The 19004-nt window shown below is 42.8% G+C and overlaps 1 protein-coding gene and 1 long non-coding RNA gene across 2 annotated transcripts in view; one reads left to right on the top strand and one right to left on the bottom strand.

Annotated features, from left to right (window-relative positions):
- Nucleotides 1-9122, bottom strand: part of NOTCH2 (notch receptor 2) — a 195294-nt gene extending 186172 nt beyond the window's left edge. The window contains exon 1 of the mRNA XM_032303040.1: nucleotides 8879-9122. The gene's annotated coding sequence lies outside the window, so the exon portion shown is untranslated. The remainder of the gene's footprint in view (nucleotides 1-8878) is intronic.
- Nucleotides 1-18623, top strand: part of LOC116567756 — a 38356-nt gene extending 19733 nt beyond the window's left edge. Inside the window, exon 3 of the long non-coding RNA XR_004276324.1 lies at nucleotides 18191-18623. This is a non-coding gene — a long non-coding RNA (uncharacterized LOC116567756). The remainder of the gene's footprint in view (nucleotides 1-18190) is intronic.
- Nucleotides 18624-19004: the final 381 nt, after the last annotated feature.

Genomic DNA, 19004 nt, shown 5'->3' with positions numbered 1-19004 from the left:
ACAAAACAGCATGTGCTGTTTAGGAAAAAACAATTGGTCCTCTGTGGCTAATCTTGGACATCAGCATAGATGCAGTTAGAAAAGAGGTTGGAGAATGAGGAGGAGGATTTGCCTTATAGGCAAAGAGGAACCACTACAGGGACAGACAAAATGTTTCAATTCATATTTTTATTTTTAAATTTTTTTTAAAGATCTTATTTATTTATTTGACAGACAGAGATCCCAAGTAGGCAGAGAGGCAGGCAGAGGGAGAGGAAGGGAAATAGGCTCCCCGCTGCACAGAGAGCTCGATGCCAGGCTCGATCCCAGGACCCTGGGATCATGACCTGAGCCACAAGCAGAGGCTTTAACCCACTGAGCCACCCAGGCACCCCCAGTTCATATTTTTAGAAAGATCACTCTAGCAACAATGTACAGAGTGCAATATAATGCTTTTTTTTTCCTATTAGATTTGAGCTCCATGATGTCACCTTCATCTTTATCCTCCCAGTGCCAACGCACTCATTCACCAAGCAATGCGAGAGAGGCTGCCTAGTGCTGGTGCTGCAGTGTGGTCTGAGAGTCAAGGGACCTGAGCTCTGGGTCAGGCTCCGTGAGACATCAGCAAGTCCCTCTGTGCTCTGTGCTTCAGTTTCCTCATCTATATAATGGTGGCTTACTCAAGATCATCTTTCAGTTCTCTTTTGCTCTAATATTCTGTAATGCTCTAAGGGAGGTTCCTTTTTTTAAAGCGTGCAGTCAGTGTTTGACAATACAAATAACAAATCTGTCCCCAGTTTATAGAGGTGAGTGTCAAGAACTTAGTGCTCCATGAAGCACAAGTTGAGCCAAAGGTTCTATAAACCACTCTCTGAACAGTGGGCAATGATTCTGGTTAAACTCTTCACACGATAAAAGGGTAGGTGCTTCCTGTTATAGAGGGGCAGAATCGTGTCCTCAAATGTGTATTCCTTTTATAAGGAAAACAATCAGGACTTCAATTATTATGACTATAAGCCTTTAAGTGATAAGATAAATACATTTTGAGAACATTAGAAGCTTGAGGGAAACCCGGTGGTTTTACTTACTTTAAATTAGTTCTTTATTTATTGGCCCAGTAGAATTCACAGAGCTCTATCAGACTCTTCATGTCCCTTCCATAATTTTTGTATCTCTTTGAGTTAGTAGAATATGCTCTGATTTTATTGACTCATCCGTGTAACACTGATTTCCATAATTTAAAATTCAGGATCCTAGCAACAGAGTCAATTTTTATTGACAAAGAAACAGACAACAACAACAAAGCACAATGGCTTCTCTTAGTTTTCATATTCTTTGATCTTTATCTTGATGAGAATATAGCCTTCAACGCTCATAAAATAACTTTTTTTTAAGAATTTATTTATTTATTTGACAGAGAGAGAGAGACAGACAGGGAGGGAGGAAACACAAGCAGAGGGAATGTAAGAGGGAGAAGCAGGCTCCCACTGAACAGAGAGCCCCATATGGGGCTCAATCCCAGGACCCTGGGATCATGAACTGAACTGAAAGCAGACGCCTAACAACTGAGCCACCCAGGTGCCCCTAAAATAACTTTTTCCTTTTTTTGCTAATATGATTTTACTATTCTTTACCCAGAGGGTTTTTTTTTTTTGAAATTAGGAAAACAAATTACCTTGATGCATTTCCCTACCTTGATCTTTGGAATTCTCCACCATTGATACTGGACTATAATTATTTAAATTTAATTTATTAGAAATCTTGTTTTTTAATTTTAAAGTTTTATGTCTTACTAGCTTATTCCTGAGAAATAATGCTCTATCCAATATTAAGCTCAAATACATAAATCACCCAATTTCTTAATACACTATTCACAAACAGAAAAAAACAAATCCTCACTTTGACCATATTCTCATAATAAACACTGTCCTTGAATTTCTTTCTACTGTAAACCCTAGCTGATGAATCTGTGCCAGGGCATGATTTTGTAGAGTGGCTTGTAAAGCAGCCACGGTAATTTGAAGCCACAGATGCTTCAGCTGAGGTGCACCTCTTTATAACAAACCTTTAGAAGAGGAAAAGAGGCGTGTTTATGAGTTTGGTGGACATGAAGTGGTGGCACCACGCTACCCTTTTTCTCTCACAGACATTCTCATGCTCAGGTGGGCGAGTGAAGCCTGCGATGCCAATCACCCTGTGGGCTTTGACTTAGCTAAGCGGTGTGGACCCTGTTTTCAGTTGCTTGGCTTGTTCTTAAGAGAATCAGCTAAGAAGGTGGATAGGGATCTCAGGACCCCAATCTAAACAAACAAGATGTGTGGTGTAGCAATTCCACCTCCAGGCTCAGCCTTCTGAAGTGCTCCTTTCTCCACCCCTCAGCCTTCCCTTCCCTGACCGGTCCATCTCTCTGAAGCTGTTACTGAAAAAGGGACTTATTCTCATTGGTTTACCCCTAAACCCATTAAGGGCATCTGGTCTTGTTGAGCTGCAAATGAAATATATTTGGGGACATAAGATTAATAGCCTTTGGGAATTAAAAAGTCTTCTGGCCAGGTCACCATGACACAACAGAAAGTTCTAAAATGCATAGCAAGTTTTGAAATAAAATATACTACCTAAAATTCGAATGGAGTATAATTTATGTCATGAAGTAAGTCAAAATAACATTCTTTAGGAAAATTCCCCATATACAGGCTAACTTGCTGTCCCTTTCCTTATCTCCAAAATGAGATGATTACAAAAAAAAGTTTAGTACCCTATGCAAGAAGTAATAGTGGGAAGAGGAAATGTTTTCTCTGGAAATGAGTTTCTCCTCCCGATCATAGACCCAGAAACTGGAGAAAAGAGGATGAGAAGAGTTACCGCAATGTTAAAATATCATAAATTATTAAATAATGTCTGAATGCTTTTCCATCCGCTTCTTTTTCTGAGTTTTTCCTAAGGGTATCAAATGTGTAAAGCCTAGGGTTACATCAAACTTGGGAGAAATGAGAGGGAATTATGTACTGATGAGAAAAATGGCAGACAAGAAAAACGAAAGAAGGGAGCCTGCATGGCTCAGTCAGTTAAGAATCTGCCTTCAGGGGTGCCTGAGTGGTTCAGTGGGTTATGCCTCTGCCTTCGGCTCGGGTCATGATCTCGGGGTCCTCGGATTGAGCCCCGCAGTGGGCTCTCTGCTCAGTGGAGAGCCTGCTTCCCTTCCTCTCTCTCTGCCTGCCTCTCTGTCTACTTGTGATCTATGTCTGTCAAATGAATAAATAAAATCTTTAAAAAAAAAAAAAAAAAAAAAGAATCTGCCTTTGGCCAGGGTTGTAATGCAGGGATCCTGGCATCAAGCCCTGCATTGGGTTCCCTGTTCAGTAGGGAGCCTGCTTGTCCCTGTCCCCCTGCAGCTCCTTCTGCTGCTCCCCTGCTGTGCTCTTATCCTCCCTCTCTTTCTCTGTCAAATAAATATATTTTTTAAAAGATCTTTTTAAAAAAATCTTTTAAAAAAAGAAAAAGAATGAAGAAAAATGAAAGCTATTTTCATATTTGTCATATAAGAAGATTTTAGTGCACAGAAATAAATTTTCTTTTTTTCATTGGTATGTAAGTTGCCTTCTCATACAAGCAACTGAGACCTGTTGAGGACAAGGTAGAGCAATGTTGGCTCAGCTTACAAGAAAATGGTCCTCCACCATCTAGGCTCACAAAAGCAACTCCACACTTACTTTGTTTCTGAAAAGGTTGCTATCCAAGAAGAGAGGGCAGAAAAAGATGATTTTTACAACTAACCTGGTCATTTTTAGAAACAAAGTTAACAACTGTCAACGAATAATAGGTAATTGTCCAAAACAAGGGTACCAAACATTTAACCCTCTAAGAGTTGTTTTAACAAACCAGGTACTTGGAGATGCTTAGTAGTGGAGTGACTAACTACAGAGCAGAGGTAGCTTGGTGGTTGCAAGTGTGGCCTCCAGACTCAGACCATCTGGGCAGGAACCCTGTCGCTCACTAGCCATGAGATCTTGGACACATTATTTACTCTCTGCCTCAATTCCCTCACTTGTAAAATGGAAATAACAATGACGTCTACCTCATAGAGTTTTAAGAGGTTTGAATGAGTTAGTAAGTGTAAAATGATTAGAAAAGTGCCTGGCATAGAGTAAGCAACCAATAAATGTTAAGATTGAATTATACTGATTGATTTCACTTTAAAATTCTTCGTAGTGATGAATGGCTTAAATTTTGAATAGGGGATAGGAATGAGACTGAAATAATACAGACCATAGATCTAGAAACTTTTAAAAATGACTCCTAAAATCTTCTGTCTCCTGCAATCCTCATTGTTGACAACAGAGCAGAGACTGAAATCTTTTCAGCTAGAACCCACACCTATAATCAGAGAGCCAAAATTAAAACCAGTTTATAAAAGTGAACTTTCATTTGGCCCCTCCTTTTGCTTATTCTCCTGCTCTTATCCCCCTTTTCTACTGGTGTTAACATTTTCTTCAATTAATATAATTCGAGTTCCAGTTATAGTCAAGATGCTGGACTAGGTGCTCTATAGAAGTCAACTATAGATATACACAGGATTTAGAGTAAAAGAGACTATTACAGAAATCTTCTAATTGTGCCCAAAATGAACATTGCTAGGGAAAACACCTTCCACAAAGGCAAAAACAAATTTAGTGTTCAGCTTCATTCTATTAAATAAGTAAAGGGCCTAGGATTGTTGATGACAATTGTTTTCAATTCCCTTCCAGTAACAAAGGAATACTATTTCTTAAAAGATTTTATTTACTGTGGCGCCTGGGTGGCTCAGTGGGTTAAGCTGCTGCCTTCAGCTCAGGTCATGATCTCAGGGTCCTGGGATCGAGTCCCGCATCGGGCTCTCTGCTCAGCAGGGAGCCTGCTTCCTCCTCTCTCTCTGCCTGCCTCTCTGCCTACTTGTGATCTCTCTCTGTCAAATAAATAAATAAAATCTTAAAAAAAAAGAAAAAGATTTTATTTATTTATTTGACAGAGAGAAATCGAGTTAACAAGTAGGCAGAGAGTCAGGCAGAGAGAGTGGGGGAAGCAGGCTCCCTGCTGAGCTGAGAGCCTGATGTGGGGCTCTATCCCAGGACTCTGAGATCATGACCTGAGCCAAAGGCAGAGGCTTTAACCCACTGAGCCACCCAGGTGCCCCCAAAGGAATACTCTTAACCTGGGAAAACAGGACTGATCTTGTGGGCCTACTTGCAGGCTGAGTGAAATGGGGCATGCACCCCAACTTGGGAAGTTTATTGTCAGCTGGCCCTTATGAGTTAACAGATGACACAACCAAGTGTTGTGTCTTAAAGGGTTATGGGTGGGACCATTACACTCTACTGTGGCTTCCCCACTGTGATTCATCGCTTGGCCTTATAATACAGGAGAGTTGGATCATGCCCTCTCCCCTCTTCGCTGCTCCCACTGATGATTTGAAATGCCCTTGCTTAGGTGATTGTCATGCCAGAAATTTAGGCTCACTATTGCTTTTAGGACTGGAAATCAAAAGCTCTCTCCTCCATCCAATGTCATAACTGTATATCTAGAAATTACTTATAAGAAAACATAAAGTAGTTAATTTGCTTATCAAAAATAAGTACATAATACCAAGCTGAGCATAGAAAATAAACACAAATTCTTGGTACAATGTAACTATTGTATTGGCCAGATCATGCTGTCCCCAACCTGACCCCTCTGCCCAAGCTGATGTCTGCCTCTTGCAGATGCAGCCCTGCCCAATTCTTGTGCCAATGAGAGCCAGATGTTATTCCAGTTCTTTCTCCAAAAGAGAGGGGAGAAACAGGAAGTAGTTTACTCAAACCTCAATTCCCAGCACCTAGTCCAATGCCTGGCACGGACCCAGAACATAAAGAACACTCAGTAAATACTGCTTAAATGAACAAATAGACTGCCACCCCCATAACCAGTATCCAGTGACTTGGGACGGACTTATCCTCCTAAGGCTTCCGTATTCATTAATCTTCAGTTTCCTTACCTGCCTCTCACCATGTGTGACTGACCATCCTGGCTGGCTCTTCTGATCCAGTCACCCGACCCTGGTTCCCTTTGCAAAATCCCTGGGAGGATCACGGCATAGCCTGCAACACCAGCTGATGGGCCAGAAGTGAGTGGGATGGTGGGGGTGGCTGGACCTTCTTTACCTACCTAACCTACAGTTCCTTCTCCCTAAACCAAGGCCTGTTTCAGGCATCTCTTATATTATTGCCCAGGAACCTCTTGATTAGCAACCCTGAATCCTAATATGGAGTATCCCCTCTCCCCAGGGCTTTGCACTGCTTCCTGAGTCATTCCTTGGACACGATCGCCACAGTCTTCTCTGTCATGACTCAACTTTGACTCTTTTTGCCATAAGTCATTTTACTCTCATCTGTTTTGCAGTTAAAATCCAAATATTAAATCCACATTAAGAAAATTTTGTCACAGATTTGCTCAAAGCTACAAGGACTTGACTTTACCTGGTCTGTTTCTTTCCTGTTTTGCAACTAGCCAGTCTTCTTTTTCTGAAAAAAACTGAAGTTACTTTTGTCTTAAAAGAATTTTCCTGTCCTCATCTGATTTTTATGGGCTCCTTCCAGTGGTAGTATCAATCTGCACAGTCTTTTTCCTTTCCATCCCTTTTCTACCATATCAATTAAGGCTTTCATTAACTCTTGCCTCAGCTATAGGAGAATCTCCTATATGGTCTTCTTACTTATTATCCCAGTTTGTAATAAGACCCCTGCCCTCACTTTCTATGAGGTCTGAGCAAGTTGCTTTTGCTCTCATTTGTTCTTCATCTGTAAAATAGGAATATTATGCTAAAAACATTACAAGGTTATTATAAATACAAGCAAATATCCTAAGTTCTCCCAGGCCATAAATCCAGATGCTAATTAAAAATCTTAAAATAGTTCTCATCCTCTCCCAAATATTTTTGGGAAACCCACATTATGGACCAGCTCAATGAATATTTTATTGAATATTCCGTGCCAGTCACTGATCTAGGTTCTGGGGACACAACAACAAACACAGAGATACTATTTTTGTTAGAGTTTACATCTTAGAGTAGGAAAGGGACAGTTTGTTTTTAAAAGAAGAGAAAGGGGGGCCTCTGTGGCTCAGTTGGTTAATTGCCAGCTCTTGATTTCAGCTCAGATCATGATTTCAGAGTCCTGATATTGAGGCCCTTGTGGGGTTCTGTGCTTAACGCAGAGTCTGCTTGAGTTTCTCTCTCTCCCTCGGCCCCTTTCCCCTGCTCACTCTCTCTTTCGTTCAAAAAAAAAATAAAAAAGGAAGAAGAAGAAACAAGAAAAATTATGGTATGTGAAATGGTGATGAGTGCTGTAGAAAGAAGATTATGGTAGGTGATACTAGGGGATGGGACAGTAAGGTAGGGGGAGTTCAGTTTTAGTTCTATACAGAGTGGCCTCACTGAGAAGGTGTTGTTTGTGCAAAGACATTGCATGAGTCATTAAGGCGCGGATGTTACCTGTGTTCTTAAATCATTCATTGTCACGGCTAGCTTAGCCGGACACCACGAAGCTTGCTCTAGCAGCACCATGGTGAGCTAGAAGCCCACAGCAGTGCCTTCTTCAGAGCCCTGCACTGTCCCCTAGTCAACGATGCTTTGAAAAACAGGAAGTAAGAGAGTCCATTTTTTCAGCATAATTAACGCTTAAGGTAAGTGTTACTGAGCTAACAGAACTCAGGTACTGTTACCTTACTGACAAAAATTTTTCTGCCTCCACGATTGGCCCCATGATGCTAGTTTTGTGGAAAATTTAGGGCTGGATAGCCCCTATGATGCCTGTCAGCATCTTCTTTCGCAGTGAGAAAGGAAAAGCTCTCTTCCTGGAGATGCTACACCCAGTTGCCCACAGGGTAATAGGCCCCAGGGCATCACAGAGCTTCACTAAATGACTCTTTCTATTACAGAGAGGCTCTTCTTTGTTTTCTTCTGGGAAGACACATACTGAATTAGCTGAATTAGGGCCTACCCCATGACAGCCAGATTGGCCATGACCTTCCAGGACTAAGCCCAGCCTTATCATTGCAGACTCCTGCCTCAACAGGCCGTGCTCTCCCTGGGGGCCCCACTCTACCTGCCAGTAATCTGCCTACCTCTGGAACTCCCCCTGGACATGTCCATGCATGACTAAAACCCTACTGTAGGATTTGAGTTTTCCCCTCAGAAAACTTCTCAACCCTCTTGTAAATCAGTGGATACCGATCATTGCTTGAAGAAAAAGGATATTGTCTCACTCAGCATCACAGAAATAGTTCTCTTAATTCTGGCCCACCTGGGGCTTTGTATTACACAGTAAATAGAAACACTATTCCTAAAGTGACTAGCAGAATTCCTGTATTTAGTAGGTGCTCAAAAATCAATAACTATCATAATTATGTAGGTAGTTAAATTATGGGGAATTATAAATTTATTCTTTATGATTTTAATTTTATAAGATGTTTTACAAAATTATGTATTATATGATCAGAAGCAAATTCTTAAAATAATAATTTTTTTAAAAAACCCTCTTGACACCTGTTTTCTTCCCCTCCTTTTCATCTAAACTTCTCACTATTTCCACTTCCTCAACTTGCTTCTGTCTGGTTTCTGCCCCAACCATTCCTCTAAAATTGCTCTCCCTGAAGCCACCAACTATTTCTTAATGTCATTCTCTCAGGAATATATGGGTGGGCTGGGAAGGAAAGGCACCCTCAGGTAAGTGACAACTTCGGGCACAGTAGATTTAGGTAGAAGGGAAGGGGCAAGGGAGCAAGAAGTGAGGCAATTTATATCCAAGCTAACAGCATGATCCAGACCCAAAGTTGAATCCAAACACTCACCATATCCAAGAGTCAAGCAGTCTAGTTGGAAGCAACTCACCTAAGTAGAAGAAAGACTCCAGAGACAAGCCAACTCCAAACAGGTAATAAGCTGACAAATCAAGGTAGTTCCAGAAGGAAGAGTGCAAAGAGGTGGCAGACCAAGAATTCCAAACTCCGCAAGTCACCAGCTGCAGTTAGCTGGGCTTTCCTTGGGAGTGCCTGATGAAAAGTCCTAACTCACAAGGTCACTTTTCTGAGGTGAGAGAGGGGCTCCCAGGAGCACTCCTATAGTGGATATGTCAACAAAGTGCCTGCCACACCCAACTTCCTCTTCAAGATGAAACTGCCCCACCCACAGCCCCCTGCTCTGAGAAGCAGAGCTAGGTTGTTCTTTACCCAGGGATGGCTCCTGATTGGACCAGGGATTGGACCCTGACATTAGGGCTGCCTCTCCAAAAACCAGGACTCAAATGGAAAAGATGAATTAGGTGTACCAGATTCTCTTCTTCTAGGATGTGACTTGGCAGACATGGAAATAATGAGGGCAAGTAAGCCATGGAAACTGAAGTTGAAAAGATGTCAAACAGTGGAGTAAGGGCAATGGAGAGTCACACAAACCAAATCTATGAGGAAGCAGGAGTATGATAAGAAAGCAGAATTTATGAATAAGCAGAAATCGTGCAATAGAAAAAATACACGAATAGTAACCAGAATTTGTTAGTTGGAATAGGATAGAAGGAAGCAAACCTGCCAAGTGTAGCTCAGAAATGGTGTACCAGTGTTCAAAGATCCTATCATCTGGCTCAACTAAAAGCAATTTTCCTGCCCCTAGGTTTACTAAGCCTCCTGTGTTCTTCATCAGGCAACCCCAGCTTCCTGGATTCCCTTGCTAAAGCTTGTTGGGCACCTACTATTAGCTAGGCATGATTCTAGGTGTTTGGGATCCAACAGTGAACAAAACAGGAAAGTAGTTAAAACAAACAGCTTATTACTTCAGGTAGGGTCTCTGTTTCAAAGGGGCAAATTAAAACAATTCCTCATGCTCTCATTTCTTCCCATGGTCCAGCTGGTGAGCTCAGTTATGGTGTAATAATGAGTCTTAGGAATACAATTCATGTTTAACCCCCTTGCCATTGGGATAATGGCTGGAGAATTAGGAGAAGAGAACAGAATTGAAGAAACTGGGAGACTGGACATGGGGGAAGTCAGCTGGTGCTGACATATGACAATGACAGCAGAGCAGCTGAATGCCCAAGCTTTCAGTAAACTGGGATTGGAAACTTGGCTCTACCACTTACTCATCTGGTAAGGCCAATCGTCTCAGCTATAGATTGGAAGTAAAACATTATCCATCTTATTGCATTATTGTGAGGATAAAGTCAGAAAATACATGCAAAGCATTTAGCACAGCCTGTGGCCCAGAGTTAGTGCTCAATAAGTGATAGCTGTTGTTGCTGGTGCTCTTATTATCAGCAGTCCTCTAACTTTCATGTTCAGTAGATAGGATAGCCATGGACATGCTAGGGGGAAACTGGATGGCATCCTATAGGCCAACCTTTCCTTGAAGTCTGCTGCCAGCCAGAAGTTCGTATGCTCACTGAGGTTCCTTTGAGTCGGTATACCCCTTCCCAGGTTCTCTCTAGTGTGAGGAAAAAAAGGGCACAAGAAAATGATAAAGATGGAAACTATTGTTGGACAGAAATGCAGCTCTGGAAGGAGGAAAACAATAAATTCTGTAAGCAAAGTCTGCAGCAGTGACAAAAACAGCTACTCTTTGGGAAGCCCAGCTTCTCTTTGCTCAGGGTTCTGGTATTATCATGGTAACATACCAGAACACACACTGGACAGGGCCAAGGGTTGTGTTACAATAGCAGAAAAGGTAGGTGGCCAAGCTACTACTGCATTCAGGCCTTTCTGTGGGATATGCACCTCCCTATTCACATAGAGGCATTCCTTGTATCTTACACCTCTGTGAGTTGCTCCCAAGAGGCCCTGGATGTGTGGATTAGGACCATATGTAGATGTCTGAAAGATAGTTTGGACTGAAAGACTGACATACTTAAGCCAGAACCTTCCAAGGTTGAGTCTTTCTGCTGCTCCCTTATACCCAGACTTACAAAATAATCCATCTGCTCTGTAGTTCTGCCACTTTATGTGTTGCTTGAAGGAACACCCAAGGCTCACAAGATAAGGCAAACCACCTTGCAGAGCATGAGCTGAGCTTCTAGGTTTTCACTAGCTGTTCCAGGCTATTGTGGACCGAGCTCTATCCAGACCATCATGCATTAGACTCTCTAGACCTTGAAGACATCTTAACAACAAATCATTCTCCTTCCCATGGCACCCTCCATCATGTTGGCAGCACTGGTCCCAACAGGGTAAGGATGAACTAGAGTTGGCTGGCTAGAGTTGCCCCACAGGTTAGGAGGACAAATTCTGGATCTAGATGACTCCTATTCAAATCTTGGCTTCTACTTTGGAGCCACTTTTACCTGTGTGACCTCAGAGGAATTACTCTTTCTCTCTGTTTCAGTTTCTTCAACTAAAACAGCAAAAATAATACAACATGCCCCATAGGGTTATTATAAGCATTAAATTTGTTAATATTAGTAAAGTCCTCAGACAAATATCTGGTACATAGTAAGTCTGCTGGTGCTATAATGGAGCAGAGGTGAAGGGAGTCTTGAGTTGTCCAAAAAATAGTGTCAAGCTCAGCACATCACAACCAACTTCCTTCTCTTTCTTTAGGAGGTCATTACTAGGTCAGTTGCACAGAAAAGAACAAAATTCTATCAAGAACGTTTTGGAATGTAAGACTGATGAATCACAGACCTGTACCCCTGAAACAAATAATACATTATGTGTGAATTTAAAAAAAAAAAGAATGTTTTGGAATGTCTAGGTGTCCTCGAATAGCCAGGGGATCTCTTACCCGGAAATCACAGACACCCGGCTATACCAAACTGGAAAAGTCTGGAGACTGTTTTGGAGGTGCTGATGCTTTAGATAAGCAAGGATTGCTGGACTAGAGGATTATATGAGGCCCAGTTTGGCAGGGTATGGTGGAGGTGTTTCAGTTTATCTTAGGACATTGTCCAGGAAGTGCAAAAACCTCCTCTTGAAAGTTATGGAGGATACTAGTCATTTGGTGCTGCCATAGGTTGAGCACCATGATCTCTCCAAACTGGACAGTCCTAGACAGCCATCTTCCAAATGCAGCTGATAAAAGTCCAACAAAGTTATAGGCATTCAGAACGCTTAATTTCGTGGACCCCTGGAACTGGCCCAGGAGCGTGAGGGGACCACATGGGTTCAGGACCCCAGTAGTCCTAGCAGAGACCTATTCCTGTTTTTCTTTTTCACAAGTGCCCCTGTACCCCTGGGAAAAGAGGCGATCCATTGGATCCCTATGAATTCCTACCAGGTTTCAGATTATAGATAATGTGGTGCTCATAGAGTTGTCAGGTAAATACCAGTCACCTAGTTAAATTTGAATTTCTAATAAACAATTAATCATTTCATAGTATAAATATGCTCCAAATATTGTGTGGCATATACTTATATTAAAAATGTATTTATGTGGCTAACTGAACATAATAAATGAATAAATAAATAAATAAATATTAACAATTAAATATAAATAAAATATAAATGTATTTGTTGTTTGTCTGAAATTCCAATTTAACTGGTATCCTGTATTTTTATTTAATAAATCTGATAACACTTGCTGGGGGGTGGGGCAGCGGTCATGGAAGGGTGACTGATATGTGCAACCTCCAAATGACCACAACGAGCAAAGATTCTATTGGATTCTGGTGCCCTCACCTCAGGGCAGTTCATTCAGTTCAAGTCTCTGAGCTTGAGGCAGTTTTGGATGCTTACCCACTCTAATGTAGTTGGCTTACTCTATGGACATCAAGGGCAAGAGCCACTCTATGGACACCACTGGGAATTTCTCACAGCCACAGTTGGACCATTATCCACCATCCCACTTTCCAAGCAGAAGTGAGCAATCTCATTATATAAGTGTCTTCCTGTGGCCACATATAAATCTTGTATCTCCATAAACAGCTGGGGCTGGACTAAAAAGCATGGTAGCTGGGAGACTCGTCTGAAGACAGCACGTCTGCTCTGGAAGGGAACCTTATCAGGTCCCCTCCCTTTTGGGGAGCTTTGAACTATCGCTCAATAAACTATGCTTTGCTGCCCAGCAGGGAAAAAAAAAAAAAAACTGCTCTGATAACAGGCATTGCAAGGTTTGGCAAGGTCTGACCAAGAACCTATGATTTCAGAGCCAATAGTTCAATTGTCAGTAATTTGCCACATCTACAGAGCAGATACAGTGGCCACTGTCTGAGACCACAAATCCCTGTTTCCTCTCTGGAAACTGAACTGCAGAAAATTAGCAGGAGACACAGCCTTATGACTTGAGGGACAGTGTTCAACCTCACTCTGTCAAAATGGGAGTAGATAGTAAGCAAGAGTAGGGATGTGGTGTAAGGTTGGGTTTTGTAAGCTGAGAGAATAGTCAAGAACCTCAGACAAGTACACATAGGTACAGAATGTAAAATTCAGGTCACCAAGACCCAGAAACAAAGAACTACCCAAAGAGATCAAAAAGTCAAGGCAGTCTCTAGCGGCAGAGTTCAGAGAGAGTGAGCCAGCAACAGGTTGGTGTTTCCAAAGTCAGCATGTGACTAGCCAATATTGGTTCATTTTTCATTCTTGGCATTCCAAGTGGGGAATACAGCTGGTAAAAGATACTTCCGTGAGTTTAGACATATTGTCAGGGACTAGGCCTAATTGTCAACATCAGTGGACCTTTCCCAGCCCAGCTCTTCAAGTATTCCGCTGTCCCTGACTGTTCGAAACTCTGTTTGGTGTCACTCTACACATTTGACTTCTGAGGCTTTGTAATCTTCTGATCTCCTCCTACCTGCTCCTTCTCTGCCTTCTTCAAGGACTCTTCTTTCTGATCATTAAATACTCACATTGCTTAGGGTCCTGGCCTTGACCCACTGCCCTTTTCTTCCTTTCTTTCCATAGTGCCTGGATGTTCTCCTTTGTCATCATTGTTCCAGCTAAACGTAACTGATTGAAACGTAGGTTGTGAAGACAAAGCTCCTGGGTCCTTTTTTTCTAGCTGTGAGACTTGAGTGAAGTTTTGGGGTTTTTTAAGCTTCTTCAGGTTTAATATCCTATCTACATAATGAGGATAAATAACACCAACAAGCTTGTAGGACTGCTAAGAGAATTAAATAAGAAAATGTATGTAAATTGCTTTGCATAGTGCCTGACATAGTAAGTGCTCAATAAACATAATCATAATAGCTATTATTTATTAGTACTTATATACTGCTCAATCTTAGATCTTCGTTTGTAGCTCTGTACTCTCTCAGGAGCCATTTCCATATATTCATCTGTCTACCATAGATGTCTACATGGTTGTTCCAAAGACACCTCATGCTCTTTGGGTCAAAACCAAAACTGGGCTTTTCTCCTTCTAAACCTTCTCTCCAGGGTGCTTGGGTGGCTGAGTTGGCTAATCGTCTGCCTTCAGCTCAGTTCATGATCCTGGGATCCTGGGATCCTGGGATCTGTCCCTGCTGAACAGGGAGCCTGCGTCTTCCCCTCCCTCTGTTGCTCCCCTTTCTTGTGCTCTCTTGCTCTTTCCCTATCAAATAAATTAAATGAACTCTTTAAAAAAAAATAAACCAGGTGATGAGTATTAAGGAGGGCACGTGTTGTAATGATCACGGGGTGTTATACCCAACTAATGAATCGTTGAGCACTATATCCGAAACTAATGATGTACTATATGTTGGCTAACTGTACATAATAATAAAATTAAAAATCAGTCAATAAATAAACTTTCTCTCCTTCTCTATTCTCAATTGTTGGCACAATTATTCATTAGTCATCCAAGCTGGAATCCTAGAAGTCATTTCTGACTACTATCTTTCTTTAACATTTATCTTCTACCTCTGATCCTCATCAAATTAGTCATTATAATCTGATATTTTGCCTCAGCTCTTTCATTTATATTCTTCCCTAACTTATTGAATAAAAACCTCTTGAAAAGGTAGTGATTCGAGGCCAAAACCTTGAAGACTCATCACTTTGGTGGCAAAGACAGACTCCTGTGGTAGATGATATTATTGTTAGGAATATTCACTGGCCAATCTATGGAGGCTATGGGAGGAAAATACATTACTACCCTTCTGATATCTAGCTTGTCAGTTGACTTGCATTGGCCAGTAGAATGTAAGAATATATGATATATGCCAGCTCTGAGAAGTTGTGAGCAATTGTGAGTGGAAGATGTAAAAGTCATTATATGGTTCCACCATTGATTTCTTCCCCTGCTTTGACATCACCATATCCCAAACAGGGCCTGCTCCTTTACCTAAATCATGAATGAACAAGATGAAACAGGGAAGCAGTCAATTTATGATGTGTAGGCAATATGAACAGAAATAAACCTTTTTGTTGTTAGGAGATTGGGATCATTTGTTACTGCATGATAACCCAGCATAAACTAAAAATAGCCACTTCCAGGATTATTCACAGAGTCTTTGAAGCTAATGTATATGATATGGAAATCAGCGAGTCACAGTGATAGGAGGCTCAGTGTTCTCCAGCAAAGGAAGAGAGCTAGGTGTGCCGCCAAGCATCAGATGCTTCATACATGCATAAGGTACTGAGATTCTACTTTGGGTCAAAGTTCTGATTGATAAAGTAAATTTTTACCATTTTGAGGATGCCAATAGCTAAAGGAGTTTCCAGAAGGAGCCAACAAAATCAGATAAAAAAAAAATCTTTTGGTACTTACATAATGGGGGGGGGGGACCAAAAGGAAATGGCATTGCTGTGAGCTTACTTATGACCTACTTCAACATATTGGAACAAATGTCAGCAACTTAGGGGTTGGTGACATTGCTTGACAAAAAAAACAACTTCAATTTTCTAACTCCACCACAAGCCCCAAATCAGCCTGACCATTTCTAGGGCACATCTGCTTTGCTTGGCAACAACAGCAGTAACAATAACAATAGGTAATAACAAATGACTACATAAACTGAACTGTGTTCACGTATTAATAGATATTAAACAGGGCATTACTTTGCTATTTTATCCGACAAATGTGTGTATTAACAGGGTCCTTCAAGACTACTACGGTCAGGGGCACCTGGGTGGCTCAGTGGGTTAAGCCTCTACCTTCGGCTCAGGTCATGATCCCAGGGGCCTGGGATCGAGTCCCGCATAGGGCTCTCTGCTCAGCAGGGAGCCTGCTTCTCCTCATCTCTCTCTCTGTCTCTCTGCCTATTTGTGATCTCTCTCTCTGTCAAATGAATAAATAAAATCTTTAAAAAAAAAAAAAAAGACTACTACGGTCAATGGTAAAGCTCAGTATACCAACGTTTTGGAACAGATCATTCTTTGTCGAAGGGACCGTCCTGTGCACTGTAGGACGTTCAGCTGCATTCCTGGCCGTACTATGAAATACCAGTAGCGCTCCCCAGTTATGACACCAAAAATGACCCCCTACATTGCCAAAATGTCCCTGAGCTGTCTTCTGCCAGAAAGGGAGACTCTAGTGGTGGAAAGTTAGCAACCAGGGTTAACTAAATTAAAGATATTTTTAAGTGGACGAGTCTTTCAATTTACCTAATCAAAATTAGTTTAGGTAGTTAGCACTACGCTTTGCTTATAAATCAAGCAAATCCTTGCTGTGATTGCTAGTAACAACTATTGACTGTGGCTGAGTACTGACTGTAGATGATAAATACAATTGGCATAGCCAGTATAACAGGGAGATTAAGCACATGGCTCTGGTGTAGGACAACCTGGGTTGAAATCCTGGCTCTGCTACTTGTTTGCTGTGTGACCTGGGGTAGGTTTCTTTACTTCTCTGCCATTGAGCCCTTATCTATACAATGAAATAACACAGCATATATGAAATAATGTAGGGTTGTTTGAGAATTCAGTAAGTCAATGCACAGAAGGTGCTTAGAACTGAGCCAAAGGTATAGAAAACAGTTGGTGTTTACTGTTATTCTCAGCTCTGCGACTTAGATGACTTCATCTCCATTTGATGCATGTGGAAGTGCATATTCCAGGAAATCAAGTTCAGAATCACACAGCTACTAAGGCACATGGCCGGCAAGATTCAAAACTCCCAAAACCAAAGCGTTTCTCAGGACACCCCAGCCTGAATGGAAGACCGATTAAAGCCAGGTTAAACCTGGGAAGAAGAGTTCTCTTTCAGGGATAAAACTGGAACTTGTGGGCTTGGCTGCTTGTGTTTTCAGGGAGTAACCGAAGACCCACCCCCGCAACAGGAGGTGGAGAAACGGCCTTTACCGTGGACTAGCTGTGAGAACTTGGGCAGGGCTGTCGAACATCCTGAGGCTGTTTACTCATCTGCAAAATGGACACACAAGCACCTGCTCTGCGTTCTTCACGGGTGGTGGTCAGAGTGATGTGAGAAAACATAAGGCAGCAGAGCATTGTAAAACTAGACAGGGCTCGACAAACGTCAGGGTGGCAAGGGCTCGGGGCAGCTCCGTGCTGTGTGGAGGCACGTGTCTTCGGGGGTGTCCAGTCGCTCTGCCCAAACGAGTCTGGCAGGGGCCTTGGCCGCAGCAGACGGGCCAGTGCGGGCGGCGCGCGGGGGGTCTTCTCCCGCCTGGATCCGGGGTGGGCAGTCTGGGAGGTGACCCCCCAACATGGATGCGGCAGCTGCTGCTTATCGGCAGTGAGTCAGCGACCCAGACAGATGAGGTGTCCATAGCGACCTTCCTGCCTCCATGAGTGTGGGAACTCGGGGCTTCCCAGGGCTGCGGGGTGGGAACGTAAACAACACGGCCCCTGCTGAAACTGGGGCCCCGCGTCCTCGCTTGGCGCTGCCCTCACGCAGGAGGAGGCGCGGGAGATCATCCAAACACCACCCCTGAGAGCACCGAGGGAGGAAAAAAGCAGGGGGCCGGGGGCTGCCAGGCGGGCGCTGTCTCCAGGCGTGATTAGGCTCCCCCAGAGCTGGACGCTTCCTGCCAAAAGTCCCACCACCGCCGTTTTTCACTGTCAACACAACAGAGTCGGAAATATCTCCACGGGGTGGACACCCTCCTTCCCTCCCTGTTGCCCGCCGCAGGTTTATCATTGCAGTCCCTAGACCTCCCTGGTGAGTTCTCTGTAGAGAGCCGGGATTCCTCATCTCTTTCTAAAGGCGGCATAGGAGGCTCATTCTCTGCCCCCTTTCCTCTGCACAAGGCTCAGCCTAGCTCTGGGCTCTACAGCACTAACACCTGCCTTTGTTACTCTTCATACTGATTTGCTTCTCCATTGCCTTTCTCTTAATTCCTTTCAGTTGTCTGCTCTACAGTGCCTGGCTCCTCCCTGGAACACAGCTGGGAGGGATTCTGCGGCAAGATGGAAAAGCATTTTATGTTCATGTTCATGTCTTCCCACTTTTTCCTCAGTCGTCTTCTTCTGCCTCTTAATATTGGCCAGCACCTGCCCTGCATTTGACAAACACAAGACCCCATAAAGATGCTGGGGATACCTCAGAAGATAAAGCCGATGACTTCTCGTGGCTTACATTCTAGATATTAGATAAGAATTCCTAAAAGAAGTCGGGGGGCTGTGGGTGCCTGTATGGGTAGGTACGATCCCAGACCAGGCTCAAGAGAGCCCTCTTGGAGAGATATTTGGGTTGAGCCTGGAAACGTGAGCATCGTTCAGGGGAAGGGTTGAGAAGAAGGGAAAGACAGCAGGAAGGAAGACCATCTATGTGAGGGCCCTGAGAGAAGACAGCGATTGTGGAAGCAAAAACGAATCGTGCAGCTGCTTGTGGTCTGTGACTTGGGCCTCCCCCTCTCCCTTAAGCAGTGTTTTGGCCCTAAACACTTCTGCCTACTCACCAACCATAAAACCTGTCATGTAAGCTCTCTGGGGGCTCTGCTTTCTTCCTGCCATGATTGCAACCTCAACCGACAATTTCTTAAAATGGTCTTAGAGCCTGGAGATTCAGATTTTTAACTGAATTCTACCACTTAACTCTACCTACTTAACCTGAGGAAGTGACTTCGCTTCCCTGACCTGTGGTTCCCTGTCAGTAATATGGACCAGTAATATTTAATCATGTCTGTAGTTATGCTAATAGTATCATTTAATAATGTTTA

This window comes from Mustela erminea, chromosome 10, assembly GCF_009829155.1.
Source record: "Mustela erminea isolate mMusErm1 chromosome 10, mMusErm1.Pri, whole genome shotgun sequence".
NCBI classification, from domain to species: domain Eukaryota; kingdom Metazoa; phylum Chordata; class Mammalia; order Carnivora; family Mustelidae; genus Mustela; species Mustela erminea.
This window is presented reverse-complemented; position numbering and strand designations above follow the sequence as displayed.